This window comes from Lemur catta, chromosome 18 (assembly GCF_020740605.2).
Source record: "Lemur catta isolate mLemCat1 chromosome 18, mLemCat1.pri, whole genome shotgun sequence".
Classification (NCBI taxonomy): Eukaryota; Metazoa; Chordata; class Mammalia; order Primates; family Lemuridae; genus Lemur; species Lemur catta.
The window spans coordinates 17,838,571-17,862,294 of record NC_059145.1 but is presented as its reverse complement, the minus strand read 5'-3'; the positions used below and the strand labels follow the sequence as shown (position 1 = coordinate 17,862,294).

At 35.4% G+C, this 23,724-nt stretch overlaps 1 non-coding gene across 1 annotated transcript; it reads right to left on the bottom strand.

Moving 5' to 3' along the window:
• Nucleotides 1–23,012: 23,012 nt before the first annotated feature.
• On the bottom strand, nt 23,013–23,154 carry LOC123623726. Its single transcript, XR_006730004.1, has one exon. It is a non-coding gene; the product is annotated as a U4 spliceosomal RNA (small nuclear RNA).
• Between the last annotated feature and the right edge of the window lie 570 nt (nt 23,155–23,724).

The following is a 23,724-nucleotide window of genomic DNA, read 5'->3' as shown; positions in this document are numbered from 1 at the left end:
GGAATAGATTTACATGGCCACCTTTTTTATTGTTCATCCAACACCCTCTCCCCTTTCCTGCTATCAGAACTACAGTTGTGTTGTGCAACAGCAATGTGTCCAACATCATGGGGTAAATCATGACTGATCTAAACTACCTCCTGTCTCTGCCTCTCTTGTTTGTTAGATATAACTTTTCCAATGACACTTACAGCTATTTGAACTTTTTCTGGTCCATGAGGTGTACAGAGAAATCTTTGGGAGGTCTTCAAGCACTGTTTTATATCTCAGTAAAAAGACATAGACTCAGAATAAGAAAGCACTTTTCTTCCCTGCTTTCTAATTTTGAATAAAATTGTGATGTCTGGAGTTTGAAGCTGTGAGGCAATAAGCCTATGACAAATAAAACAAAAACAAAGCAAAACAAAAAACAAAAAGCCAATATGTCAAGAGGCATGGGCAAATGGAAAGAGTCTAAATTATTGATGACTTCCTTAAACTTCCTATTCCAGACTTGTTATTACATAAATTAACTGTAATTATGGTATTATCTGGTTGTTTTGTTGTTGTTATTTGCTGCCAAAAAAATCTTCTTAATAACAAGAAAGAAAGCCTGTGATTAAGTTACCAAAAATGATGACGGGTTATTGTGTTATGGACAATCAAATTTGATAACTTAGTACCTTTTCAAGTTAGAAAAACCATTATGGGAGACTTGTCTTAACTGGCCAAGAGTTCTGCTGATTCTTAAAGTTTTCCCAGCTGAGAGAACATGAATAGTAGAATCAAGTAAAACAGAAATCTATTTTCCCACTTTCTATTTTTATGGAGGTTGAATTTACTGGCTAATAAAGTCCTGTGTATTTAAATTACTTTTTGCTTTTATTATCCCTGGTAAATGTGGAAAAAAATGAGTTCATAACATATATACATTTTTTTCTCCCAAAGTTTCTAGGTTGAAAAAGGTCTCCTAAACCAGAAAACTTTCCAGTTGTTGAATTCCCTCTACGTATCCCTATCTCTTGTTTGCCAGGACTGTTCTTAAATTCCACTGATGACAAGGAATTGGAATCAGCACATTTTATCTTGGGGACTAAAATAAAAGTCCCAAACAACTCCAACAGTCTCATGGACCTTCTTTCAACTAAAAAAATACCAACTTTTAAAGCTCCTGGCCATGGTAGGATGGAAGGATGGTCATATGTCATTCATTCTCTTCCCCAACCCCTTACTAACCATTACTAGATTTTATCAAATGCCGGCTTGAGAGAGACAAAAGGCTGGATGGGAGTCCCCTTGCTTAACTTCATTTGACCACTAGGCGCCCTCCTCCTGTTTTCCAACATGTCAACTATCTGGACCACAAAGAACATCTTATTTCTGGATGACCTCCGGCTGCAGGAGGGTTTTGGACAGTGTTCTGAGGATGTGCAGTTCCTGGACTTGTGCCCCACATTTTACCTTTTTATGTATAGGACCTAATTCATTCATTATAATTTATTATAATGAATGGATTTAAATGTTAAATCTCCACCCTTGAGTGAACATGGGTTGTATGTGTTTGTGTGTTATATACATGTAAACCTAATGCACATGTGTGCAGGTGTCCTCCATTAGTATTTGTGAACTTCTCCTATACTTTATTGTATTTGTATATGTACTGTATTGTATACCACACCACCCCATCTAGCATATATACCTATTTCTTTCTCTCTTTTGAAGCATAGCTTTACAGTTTTGGCCTGAGGTTCACTTCCTGCCTGCATGACCTAATTCCTTTAGAAATAAAATTCTCCTTTAAATTCAGTAACTATGTGACTCTTTTTCAATGAACAGCCTTCTAGCAGTATTTGATTTATAAAAATACTTTCCTTCCGTCGAGTAGACATATGCACTGTGTAGCTGTTTTCCATTGATCTGAATCCTGTTCTATGGAATTAGTCATGAAAATATTTAAAGATACCTATTATTTCCTTGCTGACATCTTTTCCAGTTTACTCATCCCAAGTTCTGAAGGACAGATTATATCACACTAGTTTTTAAACCTTAGTCATTTGGAAGCTACCTTCATAGTTTTATCCACACCAACTAAACTATCACGTATTCAATAATTTCCTTAATGTGACTCCTCTTTATCCTTAAATAATTCTAGCCTCACCCTAAGCAGTAATAAACAATAAATTGTTACTTTGACTTTCTAGTTATATTTTCTGATAGGCACTATAATAAATGGATATTAATATAGAAATGTTCATGTTCAGCATAAATTGTATGTACAATACATGTTGAGAAACACTGCATTAAATATTTTCCTATACTCTGGTTTCTCTTCAGATCATAAAAGTCTTTCACCTTTTAAATATTTTCCTATGCAGATGTTGTCTGTCTTAAAACCCCCTTCCTTCCTTCCTTCCTTCCTTCCTTCCTTCTTTGTAACAAGACAAATAACACTTTATTTAATGTGAAAGTAAAAAGTGTAAAGAGTTTGAATCTTTTGGCTTTAAAGAGATCTATCATTTCATAATTAGAAACAGGTTATTTCATCTCTTAGCTACTATCACAAAATTCAGATTCTCTCATATTTGTTCAGACATGTGTTCTTTAGATCTGAATTAAACATTATTTATTAAAAATTAGGAATTTAGCCATGATAAAATTTTCTATCCATATTTTGTTAAATTAATATAGAAATGTCTCAAGAAGGATAGTATATTAATAATAGAAATACTTGCTATAATTTCACCCTCTTCGTAATGACTATTAATATAAACAAGACAGATTTGCTTGCAATTATTTTCTAGGAAAAAGTTTTAGTTATTTCAAGGCAATTAAATATATCCACATGTAACATTTTTCAAATATCACTGAACAATTTTAGTGTCATGTAAATGAGAAAATTATTCTCTGATGTGAAATAATAAACAGTAATGCAAAGAAAGTCAACAAGAGTGTTATAGATTGATAAATTAGAATAAAGTCAGGAAAGCTTTTGAGAATAAATAGCTTTATATGAAGATTACAATGTGGTCTTAGAATGAAGAGAGCAAAAACCCATATAAATAAAAAATTGATTTGGACATAAATAGTTCAACTGGAAGGATACATTTTTGTTTTGTTTCATTTTGTTTTGCTTTGTTTTGTTTTCTTAGAGACAGGGTCTCACTTTGTTGCCCAGGCTGGTCTCAAACTCCTGGGTTCAAGCAATCCTCTGGCCTCAGCCTCAGCTTCCCGAGTAGCTCAGACTATAGCCATGTGCCAGGGTACCTGGCTGGGAGGACATCTTTTCTTAGATAAAATTTTTGATCTTAACATATGCTCATTTTGCAGGTGAGAATATTTAGATGTAAAATAAATTGAAATAACAATATTCGGCTTATGCAGTTAAGATACATGGATTAGCCCGGAATGCTACTCCTGTCATCTAAATCTGTTTGGGGAGGTAAATAAATGATAACTATTTAGATGCTTAAATAATGAGGACTTCAGTCAACAGAGTCTTTTGATACCACGTATTATCCAAATGCCCAACATGGTCATGAAAGGAAAAATGAAACAAAACAAAACAATATTAACAAAATAACACATAAAGTGCCAGCACAAATTAACTTCATGGAGTTTTAAAAGACTTAGACATGTTCCATCAAGAAAGGCAGAATTCTTCATGGTTGGTATTTAAATATAATCTTTTGGCTTAGGTTGACTCATGGGACAATCTCACCTTATCCTTTTATTTAAAGCAACACAAGAGATTTTCTGGTTGAATCATGTTGGTTTTTCTTGTTGTTGTTGAATCTTATTTTTTGTAGGTCTAAATTCCCCATTTAATCAACTTCATAGTTGCTTTATATGTGTTGGTAAGAAATGTCTTTTTTTCTCCTCTGCTTTCATTTTTCTTCCCTGTTTAAGTGAAGGATTTGTGAACCTTATTAAAAAAGGATTTATCCCATTTGCCTCTGCTTTATCCTACTAAATTACCTATGGCACTTTGTGACATGGAATTTGCTTAGTGGCTTTTATACTTTGGATGCAAGTACCATATTTAAGATCATATGAAGATGTGTTAAGTCATTTGCTTGGTGCTCCATAGAATGAAATCTCCTTCAAGAAACCAGAAATAAAAGCCATAATTATCAGTATAATTTCTGTGCCAAGAAGTAGGAACGTTTTCTTAAATAAGAAACAAAATACTCTGGCTCTGAACTGGCAATCTCACAGTTCTGTGATGCACATTTGTGTTGAGTTAGAGATTATTAATGCTCTTAATCAAATAATTTTTCAGCAGATCTAAATTAGTTTTTTTGTAATAGTAAAAATTTATTTTTATTGTTATTCCTATATTTTCCTCTCATCATACCAGTGTAATGATCTATATTTGGGAATCAAAGCTAAAGGTGCAAGGGTATGCCAGAAACGTAGGACAGACACAGGAAAATTTACCTGTTGCTTCATTAACACCATAGTGTGACCATCTAAGTTAAAACACAAATATTATTATTAACACGGGCTTCATATGGCTTTTATTAGAATCTGTATTTATAGTGTTAATTAATCTATTTATTTCTGTTGCCTGTCTACTATAAAATACATTTCACAAGAACAGACTCTTTGTCTCTTGTGTCCTCTAATGTGCCTGCAAATATTGTCTGGAGTACAGAAATGGCTTTGGATAATTATACCATAGACTAAGTGCTGTCTGTGTTTCCAGGCCATATCCCAAAGTTTTAAGATTGGACAGACCTTTGAACTTATCAATCTAATTTCCAAAGAAGAAGTTATACACATTGCATAATTAACATATTGCCATATAGTTTTTGCCCTTTGGAGTAAGAGAAATGAAGACACTAGTGCGATTGCTTGGAGACAGCCATCAGAGGTCTCCCACTCTCTTGCCTCCTATTTTCTCTCCCTGAGTAAAGCCTTAAAATTACATTCTGCTCACTCCCTTTGAGTTTTCTAGTATAATTCTCCAGTGTTTCAATGTTTGATTGTGAGGGGGAAACAGGTGAGAGGTTGCTATAGTTTAAATGTTTGTGTCCCCTCCAAAATTCATGTTGAAATTTAACCCCCAATGCAACAGTATTAAGAGATGGGACATTTAGGAGATGATTAAGCCATGTGAGCTCTGTCCTCATAAATGAATTAATGCATATAAAAGGACTCCAGAGAACTAGCTAGGCCTTTTTTTTTTTTTTTCTTTCTGCTCCTTTCACCATGTGAGGACACAGGTTTCATCCTCTCTGTAGGATGCAGCATTCAGGGCACAACTTGGAAGCAGAGGGCAGCCCTCACCAGACTCTAAGGCCACCTTGAACTTCCCAGGCTACAGAACTGTGAGAAATAAATTTCTGTTCTTTATAAATTATCCAGTCTTGGGTATTTTTTTATAGCAGCACAAACTGACTAAGACAAGAGCCCTTGCTTTTGTACACACTGTGTGGCTGGATTCAGTTAATACATGTGACTGAATTGGAATTCATTACGTGTCTAAGTATAGCTGGATCCAGACAAGGGAAGTCTTGTGAAAATCTTCAGCAAGTCTCGGAACGGAGAAGCACCAACTTTGAATGGCTTCACAATGTTGGAACTACAGGTAGTGGAAACTAAACAAGACATGATTAAAAGGAGTCTCAAGAAGTTTTCCATTTCCATTAAGACATCTAAATCCCCAATTTCTTTGGCTTTCTGATAGGGTTAGGAAAAGTATATCTTTACATATTCATAAAAAACACTAACAACTATTTGTCTATAAAGTTCTTGGAGGGTTTTTTTTTTTTGGTAATTTTAAAAAGGGCTTATTAATCCAAATGCCTCTCTTTTTGGTTGCCTTTAAGACAAAGGAAAAATTGAGGAATTAGAAAAGCTAAGTTGGGACAAGTGATGTAGAGATCACCTACTTTGACATTAGTTCTGGGGCCAGAAAGCATTCTGTAAAACATTAAAGTAGCAAAGGTTCTCCAGCCCGGTGTCTTTAATAATATGTATTGTTGAATCAACTGCCAAAGATTTTAATTCAGTATGTCTGTGTGTGTTTGGGAGAGGGGGCTGACCAGAATTTAAAGAAGAGGGCTAACAGTGGTGTGGATTCAAGAATAAGAATTATTTGATTACATAGCTATTGAGTAGTAAGACATAAAACCTAATATTCTGAGACGTCTATATTCAGCCGAGGAATATAGGACTAGCGCTTCTTTCTTGAATTCAGCACGTGGAACATGTTTCTGCAGTGTCAGACTTGGCCTCAAGTGCAGGGAAGGGAAAGAAACAGGAGAGTCCACAAGCGTTCCAGACTGGATGTGATGGAAACAAAACCAACTTATTAGCTGTCTCGACCTCCACAGAAAGGTCCTTTCACCTTTCTATGGCGAATCCAGACAATGTACGTCCTAGCACACATTCTTGATTGTTGCTTCTCAGGGTTTAAGGTACCTATGCATTACCTGCGGGAAATTGGTTCCCAGGCAGATTCTGATACGGTACCTCTGGGACGGGACCCAGATATTCAGGTGGCATTTGTAACGGGCTGCAAGGTGATGCCTTTGCTGCTACTCGTACTGATTTCACCTAAGTCACCCAGGGGGCTGATAAAACAGATGTGGCTAGGCCTCACCACCGGAGTTTCTGATTCAGCAGGTCTGGGGTGGGACCCGCTAACAAGTTCCTAGGGATGTTGATGCTGCTGGTCCAGTGCTCACACCGAGAAGCTCTTGTTCAGAATATCACATTAGGCTTTGTTGTTTTGGCTTGACTCAGAGAGTGGATCTCTTTCATTTATTTTCTCCCTTGGGCTAGTTGGCCTCTTGACTACCACTGTCTTCTAGAGCTGTTTGCTCTGACTCTGTGAAATATTTGGACTACATACACATGAGTGGTGCAAAGTAAAATCTGATCCGTAGAAAAATGGGGTTAATCTGCTTAATCCACCGCTTTCATCATGTTTGTCTTCTGATTAAAACAGAAACACAACACAAAAGCATTATACTCTCACTAACAGGGAAATATCAAAATGCTTCCTATGCAATGTCTTCTGCTAAGGACCCAGTTTTATTGTTTTCGCCTTTTTATTTTTTATGCTACATTTTTCCCTTTCAACTCCAGCTAAACTATTCTAGCTGGGTTTCCCCAAAGCAATCATTTCTTTCTCTGTGACATTTCATTCTCTAACTCAAATATTGCTCCCACCATTTTTCCAGGTCAAAGTTATACATACCTTCAAATGTGTATCACAATTTTCTCCTTTAGGAAGAACCTTAAGTTAGCTGTTTCAAACATGTTTCCTCGTTTCTCTGAACCTTTTCAACTTTATTGCATTTGTTATTTCCAACTTTGCATATGGAAATTTAAGATGTTGGAATTAAGAGATGAGATACTAGAATTTTTCATTTTGCCCAGGATACATAGGCTAGTATTTTATAATGCTTAAGAGAGTGGGTTCAAGATCAGACTATCTGTGTTCAAATCTGTTACACTCACATCTCTTCTGTGAATTGGGGCTACAGCCAATGTTGCCAAATCACAATGTTTGTCTTTGAAATTGGAGTGATTGGGCTGCTCAGGGCCGAAATCAGCTCTTTTATGGGAAGTGCTTGGCACAGTGCATGTCACACAGCACTCGATAAATGCTAATCAACAAATATTATGTAAATAACATTGTATTGTGTACTGGGAAATGACACTGTTTAAAATTAAACAAGAGGGTGCACATTAAAAGAAATAAGGATTTCAAACATGAATTTTTGGTAATTTCTGAATGAAAGTGCCTAGTGACTTATTTCTATATAGTTACAGTGACTATAATTTATAACCTCCAAACTGAGATATGAGAATGTATACAAATGAGGTGCAGAATTTTTGAAATCAAGATGTCTCAGAAAATCAAGAATATATGGATACTCATGCATAGCATAAGTTCAAATTTATTGACTTAATGCATTGAAACTGTTAGAAGTATACTGAATTCAATAGGCCTACTCAGGCAAATTAAACATTCAGACTTGGTTATTTAAATATGACACTGTGGGAAACAGTACAATGCTAAGCAGAAGTTTGAATTCATTCACAGTGAGAAAGAGAAAAATTGCCCCTGGCACCCAGGAGCCAGGCTGGTACGGGACTACTATCTAGAACTTAATGTCCATACCAGCTGGCCTATGCCTACAGGCAGGCCTTGGTGTTGCCCTGTTGAACATAAACAATTTCACAAAATATCCACACTGGGTAAACATGACAGAACAACATAAAAATAAGACCACTCCCCAACCATGTCTGAACATGGGATGGATCACACATGAGCCCTGTCCAAGCCACAAAAATACCAAAAACCTCCATCTCTCATCTAATATGAACGACTGCTTCTTTTTTACCTGTTACAGCTTTAGGATCTGGTTTTCCCTTCTTCTAGATGAGATTTATTAAGATATTCAAATCATATTATAATAGAATTACCCCCACTTCCTGAAAGTGTATTCAATCCAGAGCAAAGTCCTGCTTCCTTGAACTCTCCCCAAAATCATTTAACCCCAGGTTCTGTAACAAGTCCTTTATTAATTCCTTTTACTGAATAGATCCATGGTCCCTGCCATAGGGTATAAACCCAGCTTGTTCAACTGGAGCTGTGTCCCTGGTGGGCTTGGCTGGGGGGCATCGGCAGCGGATGCCCTTGGACAGTTTTATGGAGTGATAGTGCCTGTGGGGGTGAATAACCCTCTTACAATTTTAACTGACAGCATCTTGCTAGATAACATTTAAAGATACTTAAACATTTGCTTTATCCAAGTATTCCTCACTTTAAGCAGATTTGTTAAGTATAAAGACAGAGATATACAATAGTGAAAGCAGTGAAAGATTCTGTGTTAGCTCTTAGGCAGATTAATTCAGCAGATCTCTCTAGGAGAATCCTTTCAACAACAAATTCTCCTACTGCATTTAAAATGTGATTGATTATCAGAAATCTGATTTAGGTGAAACTTTCCATGAAAACATTGTAAGCAGGATACAGCTGTACGGGGAAAAATTAGAACTTGTTGGTCTAGACAGTAATTTGAATTACATTCATTTTTTAGTATCCAGGTACACTATTCTAAACTTAATTAAAGCCAAGGCGGGGGGACTTCATTTCAAGAAAGGAAGTTTCTTAAGGACTTATGTGGAGTATGAAAACATATCTGGTTTTTCAGATGAACGTTTTATCACTTAAGGTAGACAGAAAAGTATATCGTCTCTATATTTTCCAGAAAATAAATTGGTGGAAAATATTTTTAGTAATTCAATTTTTAAAGATAAACAGTTCCTATTTTCTTTCCTATCAATCCTTTCCTCTCTTTCATTTTCAATGTTGTGTAATAATAAGACTCGTCACGGCAGGTATCTTGTATAAAACTGGTTTTATTTCAAAAGCTTAATTAGATCTTGTTTTGCAAAGATTTTATTGGAAATATGTATGTATTTTTAATGTTGATGATATAAAATAACATCCTTCCAGATTGCTGCCATTGTCTCTTATAGAAATTCAGCAACCAGAAGTAGTCCATAATGATCACTTTTCTGCTATTATGTACCATACACAAAGTGAATTTTCATGGAATCTATGCACAACTTAATTACTGGTTTCCATCCATTGTAGAAATAAGACACCCTACATATTTGGGGAAGGAATGATGGGTTAACATAATGTTTTAAATTTCAATCATAATTTCTACTTGCCTTTCATGCCACATAAATCATCACACATTTAATTTGAGTGAGCCTTTCAAATTTCAGAATGGAAATGGCAAAGTGAAACCTTAAGATTTGCCTTTGTTTAGGGTTCGCCAGGTCAATGCTGTGCTCTGAGCATGTGACTGACGGTAGTGGTTACCCAAGGGACCCCTGGGGTAGCTGGGATGCAAAGAGAATTATTTCATGGAAACAGCTGGTACATGCTACACAAATACCTGGTGGTAAGCACAACGCGGTTTGCATTTGTAATCATTTGTGCATTGAACCTTCCCTATGTTTGGGTCCTCATCTTTTCCAGATAAAGAGGCCCAAGTTATTCAAAAGGTTAAACCAATAGGGTTAGAACATCTGGATCTCATAATTTCCAATTCATTTATTTCATCTTAAGGCAATGATCATAATTTTAATCTCAGTTTTGAAGAACATGTATTCTTAAACTGCCATTAGGGAGTGGATCCATCAAATCAGCTAGTCTGATCATTTATAAAGTCCTTTTAGGCACAAAAGTCACTCTTGTAATTAAACCTCACTCTGCAGCCAAAAGTATAAAATATATAATGTCAGAATTTACTTTATTGAAGTAGGAGAGGGAGGCATAAAGCTCTTCCTACTCCAATATCCCTCTCATTATCTCTCCTCTTCCCCTGTTGGGTGGTCCTTGAGGGGTTCTGTGAAATCTAAGGGTCTTCAGAAGCATGGGTGGGAAAATCCTGAAGACCATGACCCTCATTTTGTCAGGAAGGGGATCCAGTTCTTCAAAGAGGAAGTGAGGTTTTGGAGACCAACAGCTATTGAATGATAAAGATTGATCCAGAATACAAACATCTTCACTCCTTATTTTTGATAGCTCCTACTGCACTTAGGTATGATCATTCAATCATCAGGCCATGTGGGTGCAAACCACACACAGACTTGGAAAGTACTGGAGAGGAACCAGAGGTTTGAGCAGAAAAAGAATTATAAGGCAAAATAACTTATACCTTGTTTTTTAATAACCTTTCATTATATTTCTCCTTAATATTTATTTAATTACTTCAATAAACAACAAATAATCATCAGCTGCCCACATCATGGAATCATCTTGTTGAGGAGGCTTTGATTTGGAACCACATGAACAGGTTATGATCTCAGAAAATAAAATTTTTGTTTCATGTCTCACCATAACTACTGCTAACCTATTTAGTAAAGAAAATAATGAATTGGTCTCTTTGCACAGCCGGCTCTTTCTTACCCCTCAGGGATCAGGTTAAACTTTATTTTCTTTGAGAAGACTTTCAGCAGATTCTGTTTGTCATTTTCTGTGATGACACTTGTTTATTTCCCATAAATGAGATAATCCTGACTTACCCTTCTTGCATTTATTTCTTTACTATTTATCTTTTTGCACATCTTAACTGTAAGCTCCATCATATCAGAGTTCACATCTTTCTTTTCACTGTTGTACCTCTAGCAACTAGCATAGTTCCTGTTTCATGGCAGGTGCTCAGTGTAAAATTATCAAACAAATAAATGAATACACTATATAGATAGCTATCTCATGTTTATCTTAACATCGATCACATATAGATGCTTTTCAGGATGCACATCACATATATTTATAATATATGCATCCCCACATTAATATTCAGCTCTGAAAAGTTAGAGTCCTACATAGTTCTAAAATTGTTAGTGATAATTACTGGATGGCATCTTGATGTGCATTTGTGGTGCTTGTATTCAGTTACAGAGTTCAATAAGCAAACTTGCAAACTTCATGAGGAAACATTCAGCCATATGCTGCTTCAGAGATGCAGTAAGAGTGTGACTAATCTCCACAGCTTTTACTTTCAATGACTTTAAATTTCCAAATGGTTCAGTGACTTCCATTTTAGGTTTCATTTTTGGCTTTCTCTCCAATTGCTGAAAAATTACATGACAGAATTATAAGGAAAGATTAGACAACATAAATGGAATGTTTTATATTCCCTAGGGTACTGAAAACTTTGAAAACAATAATGTAGCCAAATTACCGAATTGTGCTTAATAAACATTTTTGAGTGTTCTAATCAATCAGTCAATCAATCAACAGACTGTCTCCCCTTCTTTAGAGAATATAATATCTATTAATGGTAAAAATGTTACCCTGAGAACCAATTAATTGCTTAAGCCAACTTACTTTAATTACATGTATAATCGAGGTAACAAAAGAAATGAAGAAATGAACGATCATTGTGAGCTGGAGTAATTACAGAAAATTTAATGGAGGAGTTAAATTTAATCTTAGCTTTGAATCATGCGTGGTATATGGAGAGATGATGGCTTTTTCAGTAGCTGGTGGGAGAGGAGAGGAACATGCACAAAAGTTCAGGCATTGAGGGAGAATGGGGATTTAAAGAAATTTGGTCGATATGGTAGAGCTATACTTGCAGGAAGTAGAAAGAAATGAATAGGTGTTTTCAGGGTAAGAAAAGTTTATGGAAGGCCTTAAGTGTGAAACAGTTTCATCCAGTATGTAAGAGGGAAGCATCTTTTGTCTTTAATTCAGTGATGTGATGCAAGGTGTATTTTTGGAAAAATTAATTTGGCAGTGATATGCAGAATTAATTTAAAAAGGAGAAATGTATTTAGGCAGAGGGAAATCAAGATATATGTTTAGCTCTTCATTTCTCATGAATTTCTAGTTTTTAAAACACACTTTTTTAGTCATCCAAAAATCTAGTTTCTGACTAGGACAATATAAAGTATGAGTCACTCACAGTTTAAATATGACAAGTTGTATACTAAATGAATCTTAAATTGCAGATGTATAATATGATTTAGAGACATTTTAGCTTATGAAGATATATCCAGTTAAGCATCTCTTACCTAGTGTTATATTGAATCAAAACATTCATAGACATCTCTGTGACAGCTCCATGTGGATGAAATGTTTTCATTATGTTTATAATAATAAACCAAACCCAGAACAAATTCATAAAGATTGGTCTGTAATGGTAGACAATGAAATGAGAAGAAATTCATAATGATATCTCAATAGCATTCAAATTGATCACTAGATAGTGAGTGGGTGATTACCATTGATCAATTTCATATGCACATACAGCAGATGTTTTCTTTAAACACCTCCAAAAATGTGTTTCATGCTGAAATACATGATCAATATAGTTTTAAAAAGACTAAAGACTTGAGATGGGTGCTAGGAATGAGAAAAAGTTGGCAGCATCTGGGGCCATGTCAGGAGAATCAGCATTTCTGAAGGTGACAAAAAACAGTTCAATTTGCACTTAGATTTAATTCCAGAATTTAAATATAGTTTTAAAAAAGCACTACATTAGATTTAACTACATCAACAGCTAAAATTATTTTATTCCCAGAATTAACCGGTTACTTACTGTCTAGTTGAGTCAACCAGAAACCCATGGTCATCCTTGATGCATTCTTTATTAACATGGCGCCCATCCAATCCATCACCGAGTGCTGTTGGTTTTATTCACTACATAACACTGCAGTCAATCCATCAGCTTCTGGTCATTCCTACTGCCATCATCTTTGTCCAAACAAGTACCATCCTTTCTCAGAATTTCTGGGATTAGGTACCCTGCATTCATGCTGGCCCTTATCCAATCTATTCCTTTTTAAGCAGCTGGTGCAATCTTTTCCATACCTCGCCCCCATTACCATATTAAAATCCCTCCATGATTTTTTATTCTTATGAAACGGTCCCCAATCCTAAATAATGGATGGCTAAAGGCCAAGTATGGCCTCATTGCTGCCTGTCTCTGCAGGCTCATTGCTCACTGCCTCCCCCAGGTCCTGCTGGAAGAGCCATTCTCTTTACCATCATGGCTCTGTGCCCATGCTCTTTCTTACATTTGGAAGGCCCTTCTGCCTCCTCTTTATCTATCTAACCATTATCTACTTCTTGAAAATCAGTTGCAAATTACTTCCCAAGAGAAGACTTCTTTGAACTCCTAGTTTAGAACATATGATATTGTCATATGATGTATTGGGATCATGTTCCTTTTATTCAGCATACTCAACTCTTCATTAATTACAAACTCATCAGCTTGACTTTTTATTTTATATTTGTTTTCTGCACTAGATTTTGTGCTCTGGGAGAGCAACAGTCATGGCTCTTTTCTCTCACCACTTTATCCTCAATCCCTGGCACAGTGGCTGACAGATAGTAGATATTCAATCTTCTTTGACACCACATGTGTGGCTGGTAGTTCTTAGACCCACTGACAAGTCTCTTTACCACACAGGCCACTGTTTTCCCATTTGTAACATGTAGAATCACTAAGTCCCATTTCTTTAAAATATATTCCTTTTGGAAGTATTTACTCAAGCTAAAGGCATTATGTGCAGTTTGACTCAGAAGTTCCTTAAAACCCTCTGACTCAGGAATTCTTTTGTTTTTTTTTTTTTTTTGAGCCAGAGTGCTGTGGCGTCAGCCTCGCTCACAGCAACCTCAAACTCCTGGGCTCAAGCAATCTTCCTGCCTCAGCCTCCCAAGTAGCTGGGACTACAGCCGTGCGCCACCACGCCCAGCTAATTTTTTCTATATATTTTTAGTTGTCTAGCTAATTCTTTTCTATTTTTTTTTTTTTTTAATTTTAGTAGAGACAGGGTCTTGCTCTTGCTCAGGCTGGTCTTGAACTCCTGAGCTCAAATGATCTGCCTGCCTCAGCCTCCCAGAGTGCTAGGATTGCAGGCATGAGCCACTGTGCTGGCCTCTGACTTGGAATTCTACTCTTAGGTATAAACCCAACAGAAGTACAAATGTATGTCACATAGGTGTAAGAGTGTTCTACCAGCATTATTACAATAGATACATTCAGAAAACAATCTATTTGCTTCAAGAATAGAATGACTAAATAAATCATGATGTATTCATGCAACAAAATACTACCACAATGAAAATGGATGAAGTGCTGGTACATTACAACAAAATGGATGAATCTTAAAAACATGTTAAGTGAGAGAAGATAGAAACAAATGAATACATACTACATGCTTCTAGGTATATAAAATCGAAAAATATGGAAAACTAATTGATGACCATAGGAGTCAAAGTACTGATTAATTTCAGGGGGCTACAGATGAGAGGTGGGTGATAGGACCTACTGAGGTACTGGTGAAATTCTATTTCTGGATCTATTTTGTAGTTACATGGGGGTATTCACTCTGTTAAAAAAAATCAATGAACACTCATCAATTTGTCCATTTTTCTGTATGTCTGTTAGACTTTAATAAAAATTCACTGTATAAATTCAATGATTTTAGGTAATTTCTAGTCCTAATAAAGGGTAAATATGAGGAAACAGAGTATGTTCAAGATGTGTCAGAATACTTACAAAGGTGTTAATTATGTCAAGAAGAAGACTATGTGAGACTTAAAGATTGATGAAGTATTTGACAAATAAGCAAGTTACTGTTCCTTGTATTTACATTTTGAATAATTTTTATTTTGTTATATTGTCTTTACTAGAAATGATAATTTATATTTTAAATGTATATATGTACATTCTCTTGATTGTTAGCTAATGAGATATATTAATAGTTTTCTTTTCCTATAACTAGATACTGGCTAAATTCTGTAATAATAGCTAACATTAAATGAGCATTAATTATGGGCCAGATACTAGGCCAGATACCTTATATACAACATATTATTTAATGTTAACAACCACGTACACTAGGTACTATTATTTTCATCATCTTGTAAATGAAGATGCTAAAATGGAAAGTTTCAATACCTTGAGGAAGGTGACAGAATTAATAAGTGGTGGAGCAAAGATTTGAACTGAAACTCTAGCCCCAGTATCTTAACTGTTTTTCTGCTTCTCTATAAAAATGATGAATAAACTCATTAATATTTATGTTTAATACAAAAATTTAACTGAAACATTTTGCATAATTATATTTATGACAGACTTTCCAGTACTGTTTGAGAGCTAGGCTCTTACATTTTAAGTATTTACATGATTAGACAACATATGGATTTTACGAAATTAAACTAATGTAATTTTTTAGTTCAATCAGTTCCAGTAAATTCAGTAAAAATAGAATAGTGAGGACTTTAAAAGTTCTCTAAGAGGAAGAAACTATAAAATAATCCCCATATTTCTCTCCAATGAAAAATAGTATTTATCTGGATAATTCAACTACATTTTATAAACAAAATAAGAAAATAAATTACAACTATATATTTAAAGAGCAATTAAATGCAATATACCAAATTTCCATATTTCTACCTACTGTAGAATTAATAGCCCAGTTTTCATAGCAAGTACTTTATGTCCATAAATGTTCTCATTACACAAATTTTGGTATAGTTCCAATAGTTTTTATAAGGATACATTTAAAATATATAAAGTTAATGTTTTTTGATAATTTTTACAATGAAAGCAAAGTATCATAAAATATCTGAAAATTTAAACTAATTCAAAATCTCCATGTAATCCACAAGTGATTTTGAAATGTATGAATAGACACATAAAAAAAACACAGTGCTGATAAAACTGGAGGAGTTAGCAAAAAATTTGTTACAACTAACATTACAATCAATCATATTTCTTGTCCTGGAGAACATTCCAAAATACATGAAAATAGTTTGGTAGAGTTTTAACTGGAAGAAGTACTTTATAACGGCTTGTATTAAAATATGACTATAAATTATTTATTAGAAGGTGAAAACTGCCAACAGTTGTAGCAAAATGATCAGTGTTGATATTAATGCAAAAATAATAGTAGCTGGCTATTAGGCTGAAAGTTTCCTTCCATTAAATGAAAAAAAAAAATAATCGAGGGAGCTAAAGTAGTTACAGATGATGCCCTGCAGTCATTGAAGCAATAACAATTAATGTGACTTTAAGAAACTAATCTCCCAATTCTGATTTTCCTCCAATTTGCTGTTGATATAAGCCCAGAAGTCCCTTTGGGTTTAATAAAAAACCAGTAACCAGGCTAAGAATCAACATATTTCAGTCATTATCTCTAAGAACTGGCCCTATCATTCTATCATTGCTATTCTTTACTGCATATATTTCCTTGGGTTCCAGGTTTCCTCGTATCATCAAATAAAATCTCTTCACCTCTCTCTGTATATATAATTATAATACATATATTCTTCCAAAAGTATTTTAATATTTCCTTGACTACAGCAGTAAATCTAGAAGATAAAAACTTCAAACGCAATGACTTTATTTTTATTCCATCATATTACAAGCTTGGTTGCGTAAGATTCTCACCTTGGTAAAACACTTCAATGAAATTATCTTTACTTTCCTACAACTCACTTACCCCAGAATTAATGACATCTCCTTGATGGTAAAGAAATGCCAATAAGCATGAGTTAAGCTAAGAAAGTAAATGCTGCAAGGATTTGTTGAAGGGGAATTAGGACAAGTATTGTAATCCCTAAGGATGGTATGACTGACTAATCAGTCATCTGTCTCTTGCGACAGAGATAAAACAAAGGCAGCAGTGTGTCCTACCTTCCCTTTTTCTTAATGTATCATGTCTGGAAATAACCACCATGCTATTTGGACCCACATCTACTCTCAATGTTATAACAAAAATTCTCATCATTGACTCAGCTCATTTTGAAACCTTACAGTAAGGAGGGAAGCTACAATCTCTTTTCTTCTGTCTGTTATCTTTTTGTAGAATCTGAATGTAGCAGCCATGATGCAGAGATGAGGAAAGTTAGTGGAGACTCCCTGCAGAGACCGCGGTCTTGGTAGGGCCAGTCCCTCCATATGCATTGTATAAGGTCAGTCAGCTTGAGTCTATTCGAATAGGAGAGTCTCCTGGCCCTTAGTATCCTTTCTTTCTGAAATACCTCTGACACCTATGGCCAGCTCACTTTTGCGCATTTGTAGCTGATGCCCTTTTGCCCTGTCCAGGGGATACAAAAGCCCAGCGACTTTGCCTCAAGGCAAGAGAGATTTCACTATGCAGTTTACATTTCCTCTTTCCTTTGGGATCAGAATGAAGCTAGATACCATGAGAAACCACATCCTTACTTCATTTTTTTCTTTATCTGTAGTGCCCTCCCTTAATGACTTTCTTATTTGAGAATCCCTATCTCAGGCTTTGCCTTTAGGGAATTTGACCTAAGACAATACCCCAATTTTATTTGCATTCTTAAAACCCAGTACAAATGGCACTTTGTCAGCAAATTTTTCACTCCTCTCCGGAAGGAAATAATCTCTTCCTCTCTTTGAACTATACCTTCGTTAGAGTGTCTATTATTACCTGCCATGCTTTATAGCTATTAATAACGGGGCTTTGCTCCTCACTGAGTAGATGCTCCTCAAGGTTAGGAAATAGTTGTTACCATCTGTCCCCTGTTCGCCTCGCCTACTTCTTCCCACACATCTCAATCTCTTGCCCCCCCCCGTCCAGGCCCCACTGCCCTCCTTTAAATTCTTTTTTTGGGCTCTGGATCTTTGTTTTCGCTGTTTGCTATGCCTAGAATTCTTTTCCCTTCTGTATTTCTCGCAGTGCTGGTTTATGCTTGAGGTCTCCCCTAAACCCAGCGCTCACGGATGCACTGTCTCTGATCACCCTGTCTGAGCTAAGGAACTGCTGCCTGTTTTCTGCATACTCTCTTGCATCGGTCCCCTAGGACACCTCCTAACGGTACCACACACTGGGGGGCTTATGCAACAGAAATTTATTCTCTCGCAGTTCTGGAGCCTCCCATTCTGAACTCTCGATGTGGGCAAGATTATGCGCTCTCGGAAGTCTCCAGGGGACATCTTCCTTGTCTCTCCCTGGCTTCTAGTGGGTGGCGTTTGTCGGTGATCCTTGATGTTCCCTGGCTGGTAGACACATCACTCAGATCTCGGCCTCTGCTTGCACTTGGCTTTCTTCCCTGCGTGTATTTTCCCTGCGTGTCTGTATCTCTGTGCCTAAATTTCCCCCTTCTTATGAGGTCAAGAGTCATGTTGCATTTGGGACCCACTCTAATCCAGCATGATTGGATTGAGTGTAACTTTATTAGGTGCCAGGACCTTAATTTCAAATAAGATTTTATCACAGGTGCTGGGTGGAGGTGAATTTTGGGGGCCACAGTATTCAACCCGGTACACCTTCATAGTATTTACCACAATCCCTATTTGTAGAGATTATTCTTCTGTTTGTTTGTTGATTATCTCTTTGTAGAAGTCACATTCAGTTGTATCACCAACCTCTAGACCAACGCCACACTTAACAGAAACTCAATAAATGCTGATAGAATGAATGAGGGAAAACATTTTCCAGACGACAGGCACAGATTCCTCGGACAAAAATTATAATATATTCCAGTTAAATACACAAGTAGCTGATGATGTACTGCTTACATAGTGACAAATAACCTCCGTAGGCATGACTTCAGTCCACTTGCTTTTAGAGAAGGGAAGGGCCAATTTCAATCATAATACACTGAAATTTAAGTGATGCTTTCAAATCATTTATCAGCCTAGTGTTAAATATCATTCATAAAAAGTGGATTTTTTTTGAAATTCAATTTTTCTTTGCTATGATAAAAATACACACACACACAGTGTGCATCCTTTAATGATGGGGTTACAGTGAGAAATGTGTTATTAGGTGATTTCGTAATAGTGCATACATCACAGAATGTGCTTACAGAAATCTAGATGGTATAGCCTACTACACACCTAGGCCATATGGTGTAGGCTACTAGGCTACAAACCTGTACAGCACATTACTGTATTGAATACTGTAGGCAATTTTAACACAATGGGAAGTATATGTGTATCTAAAGATAGAAAAGGTGCAGTAAAAATATGGTGCAAAAGATAACAATTGGTAAACCTGTGCAGGGCATTTATCATGAATGCAGCTTGCAGAGCTGGAAGTTGCTCTGGGTGAGTCAGTGAGTGAGTGGTGAGAGAACATGAAGGCCAGGACATTACTGTGCACTACTGTAGACTTTATAAACACTATACGCTGAGGTACATGAACTTTATACAAAATATTTTTCTTTCTTCAACAATAAAATTAACGTTAGCTTACTGTAACTTTTCTACTGTATAAACTTTTTATTTTTTCAACTTTTTGACTTTTGTAATAACACATAGTTTAAAACACAAACCCATTGTACAGCTGTACAAAAATATTTTCTTTTTTTGTATCCTTATTCTATAAGGTTTTTTTTTCTATTTTTAAATGTTTTTATCTTTTTTTTTTCTTTTTAAACTTTTTTGTTAAAAACTAATATACAAACACACACATTAGTCTAGGCCTACACAAGGTTAGGATCATCAATATCACTGTCTTCCAACTCCACATCTTGTTTCACTGGAAGGTCTTTGGGAGCAATAATATGCATGGAACTGTCATCCCCTATGATAACGATGCCTTCTTCTGGAACACCTTCTGAAGAAGCTGCCTGAAGCTGTTTTACGGTTAACTTTTTTTTTAATAAGCAGAAGGAGTACACTATAAAATTTGTAAAAGTAAATACATGAACCAGTCAATAGGCATTTATTATCAAGTATTGTGTACTGTACATAATTGTATGTGCTATCCTTTTGTGAGACTGGAAGTGCAATAGCTTTGTTTACACCAGTGTCACTACAAACCCATGAGTAATGCATTTTTGCGACAATGTTATGATGGCTAAGATGTCACCAGGGGATAAGAATTTTGCAGCTCCAGTATGTTCTCATGAGACCACTGTCTTTGCAGTCTGTTGTTGACTGAAATGTTTTTATGGTGCACATGATAGTAAAAGTAAATTATATGTATATATGTGTATACATATGAGCATATAGTATCTATATATATGTGTAGTGTGTGTATATATGTATACGTGTGTGTGTGTGTGTGTGTGTGTGTGTGTGTGTATCTAGAGAAAGGGAGAGAGAGAGAGATTTAACCAGTAGAATGTAGAATTAAGGGCAGCTCAAAATATCACTGGGGTTTGATTAGATAGCCATCATATTCAGTCTACTCTGGGTACAAACTCCTTTGGAGAATATATCTCTTTCTTGCGACACAGAGAATGGTTTCATAAATAGATATGGGCTATAATTTGCAATAACAATGAGGTGTATTCAGAAGCTCAATAGGGCCTGGAGTTAATGAGGGAGGAAAAATAAACATAAATAAAAATCTTTGCTTATAAATTACGTTTCAGATATTAATTTTAATTAACTCGATAGCATTCAATATATGGTGCACTGGCCTCTAAATGTTATGTTAGCTTTTTTTTTTTTTCCTAAATAATTCAAAGCCCAAAGGGGATATTCAAGTCAGCATCTTCAAGTTCCAAACAACATGGAATTGGCCTGAGTAAACCATCTGGGTCCTCTTCACAGTCCCCAGAACACCCACTGCATGAGTATGTGTCAGTACTTTGGGGTGATGATAGAGCCATGTCGCTATAGAACACAGGTGCAGCTGGGTGACTATTGACAAGTTAAATAATCTGTCTTTATATCAATTTCCTCTTTTATAAACGGGGAATGATAGGAATAATAATCTTCAGTTGTGAGAATTTAATGAGTTACTATATACAAAAATGTTAAAAAAACAGTGGCCACTAGTAATCAGAGCTCTCTGTAAGAGGCTATTATTATCATTATATGGTATTGATGATAAACATGTTGTTTCTGAGAGTGCAAAAACCTTTTATCTTAAGGCAGGATGGTTTTGGATGTCCACCTGAATAACACCTTTCTTTTGCTTATAATGATTTTTCTTTTTTTCCAACTAATTGAATTCAACTATTTGTGTTTATTCCACGTGATTTCATACCTTTGGTCCCCATTTTAGCCTTTGCTAAATACAGTGGGAAGAGAGAAGGATAACTTTGTTTTTCTTCTGGTATGCAGCTGTAAAGAATTTTGGGTTTTTGAGGTTTGCCATGGCACATTAATGGACTATCAAATGACAGGATAAGACCTAGAGGACAAATGTAAAATTTCGAAATGCATGCTGTGGATGAATGTGGCAATATGAGATGAACATAATTTGAGGTAAGTATATGTAGAAAAATATAATTTTTGAGCTTATTAATCCTTTTGGAAAATATCTTTTTTTCCCTAAGTTAGATTTAGTTTGCAACATATTATGACCATAATGACATGGAATACAACCTATGTCCAATAACCTTACCCTTAAATTTGCTGGCCAGCAGCCTCTGTCCTCAATATCATTATTCCAAGATCACACAACTACTGGGCAAGGTGCTTGGGAGCAGAGCCGAAAGCATCTTACAGTGTTATCAATTCCATTCTCTTCATCTGGCTATCAATTCTGTTCTCTCCATCTGGAGCTAGCCTAAAGGTTGATTATATTTGAATATTTTAGCATAACATTAAATTGGCACAAATCATTTTGATTGGAGGTTTTAGTATTCTGGTAGCTATTATTTACTCCTTGTATTTTTTCCCTTTTAGTTTTATTCCCTTAAACTACAAAGATGAGAGGTGTTTATTCTTACAGTGTGGAAAATATCAGTACAATCATCATTAATCTATTTCTTCCTGTCATCCATTGGTTTTCTTTCAAAAAATATTTTTGTATATTCTTTTGCTTCTGTTCTCATGGTAATACATTGTATGCTAAGCAGTTCCTATCTTATTACATTGTAATATGGTAGCAAATCATCTTAGATTTGCTCACTAGAGCAAATGTATTTATTTTATGACATTTGCAAGCAACATATTACATTTATCCATTCTTTTAAAAAAAATTCTTATTAGCAGGACATTTTAAAATTTAATCCTCAAGGTTTGTAGAACTTCCGAATCCTCTCACAATGTAGACTATCTTAGACACAAAAGTAAATTTATTTGACTCATTTAATACGTAATCCTAGGAATCTGTCTTCAGAACCACATGCTGTAAGGATATCATTGTTATCTGATGTCTGTCTTTTTATTTTTCCAATCTGCTAAATCATTATCAGAGTCATGTGGGCATTAAAAACGGGATTCCTTTTTTTCATGTGCAAGTCTGTTAAAAAAGAAATATTACTGCTTTCTCACCTTTTTGACAAGGTGTTTTGCCTGTCTCACAATGGTCCGGTGGGTGTTATACTTAGTAATAGATATTATATGAATGGGTGGACCTTGTTTAAATATTCACTATACAAGTTTCATCTTTCAGATTGTTATGACCTTCCTCACTGGAGTTGTAGATTTCCAGCAGTTATCTAATAATTCTAGATTGGCTGTATGTTCAGAACTAGACAAACTGTATCAACAAAGGCCTGACCAGCAGTGAAATGTACTATATTATTTCAAGAATACCATATGTCATTTGTACATCCCAATATTCTTATTTTTTATTATGGCCTTATTTTTTTTTTTCGGTCTCTGTAGAGATTGTCAAAAATTACCAATGCCGACTATATTTCAAGTCGTTATGTGGTGGGTATTGGGAAAAGTTTTCAATTATCAATAATCACGCCACGGATAAATTTCATTGGCTACAATACTGCCCCTGCACAAGGCTATTATGGCCTTATACTTTTGCATTTTAACATGTCAAAATGTGTTCTATTAACAATACTTATAGGCTATTTTTTTGTTGCTAAAAATGATCAATTTCTTTGTTTTGCCATCATGTGTTCTATGAGAGTCTGAATAGGCTTTGGATTTAGATTTCTGGAAGTCAAATTTCAGCTGTTACTTAATTTCCCTAAATACTTGTCCTGTAATTAGAAAAACAGACCCAAATTTATTAGAATTAAATGATTAGCTGAGATAGTGAATGAAAAGGATGAATGTGGTGTGTATTATTTTCCTGCTTAGATTTCATGCCATACTTCCACATAATCATTCCTCTATTGTGACTATATAAATTCTTAATAGTTTCTACTTTGTAACTGTTATAAATGTCTATAAAGTACAAATCTGTACCAGGTTCAAAAGTTTATAATTTTAGAGGGTGGTCAGTCATTGAGTGATGTGCCACTTTTTCTATTATTTGCTGTATTCTGTTTTATCCATTAAACTTCCTTTGCAATGTATTTCATTTTTTATTTTATTTTACTGAGAAGATGAATCTTTTACCAAAGATAGA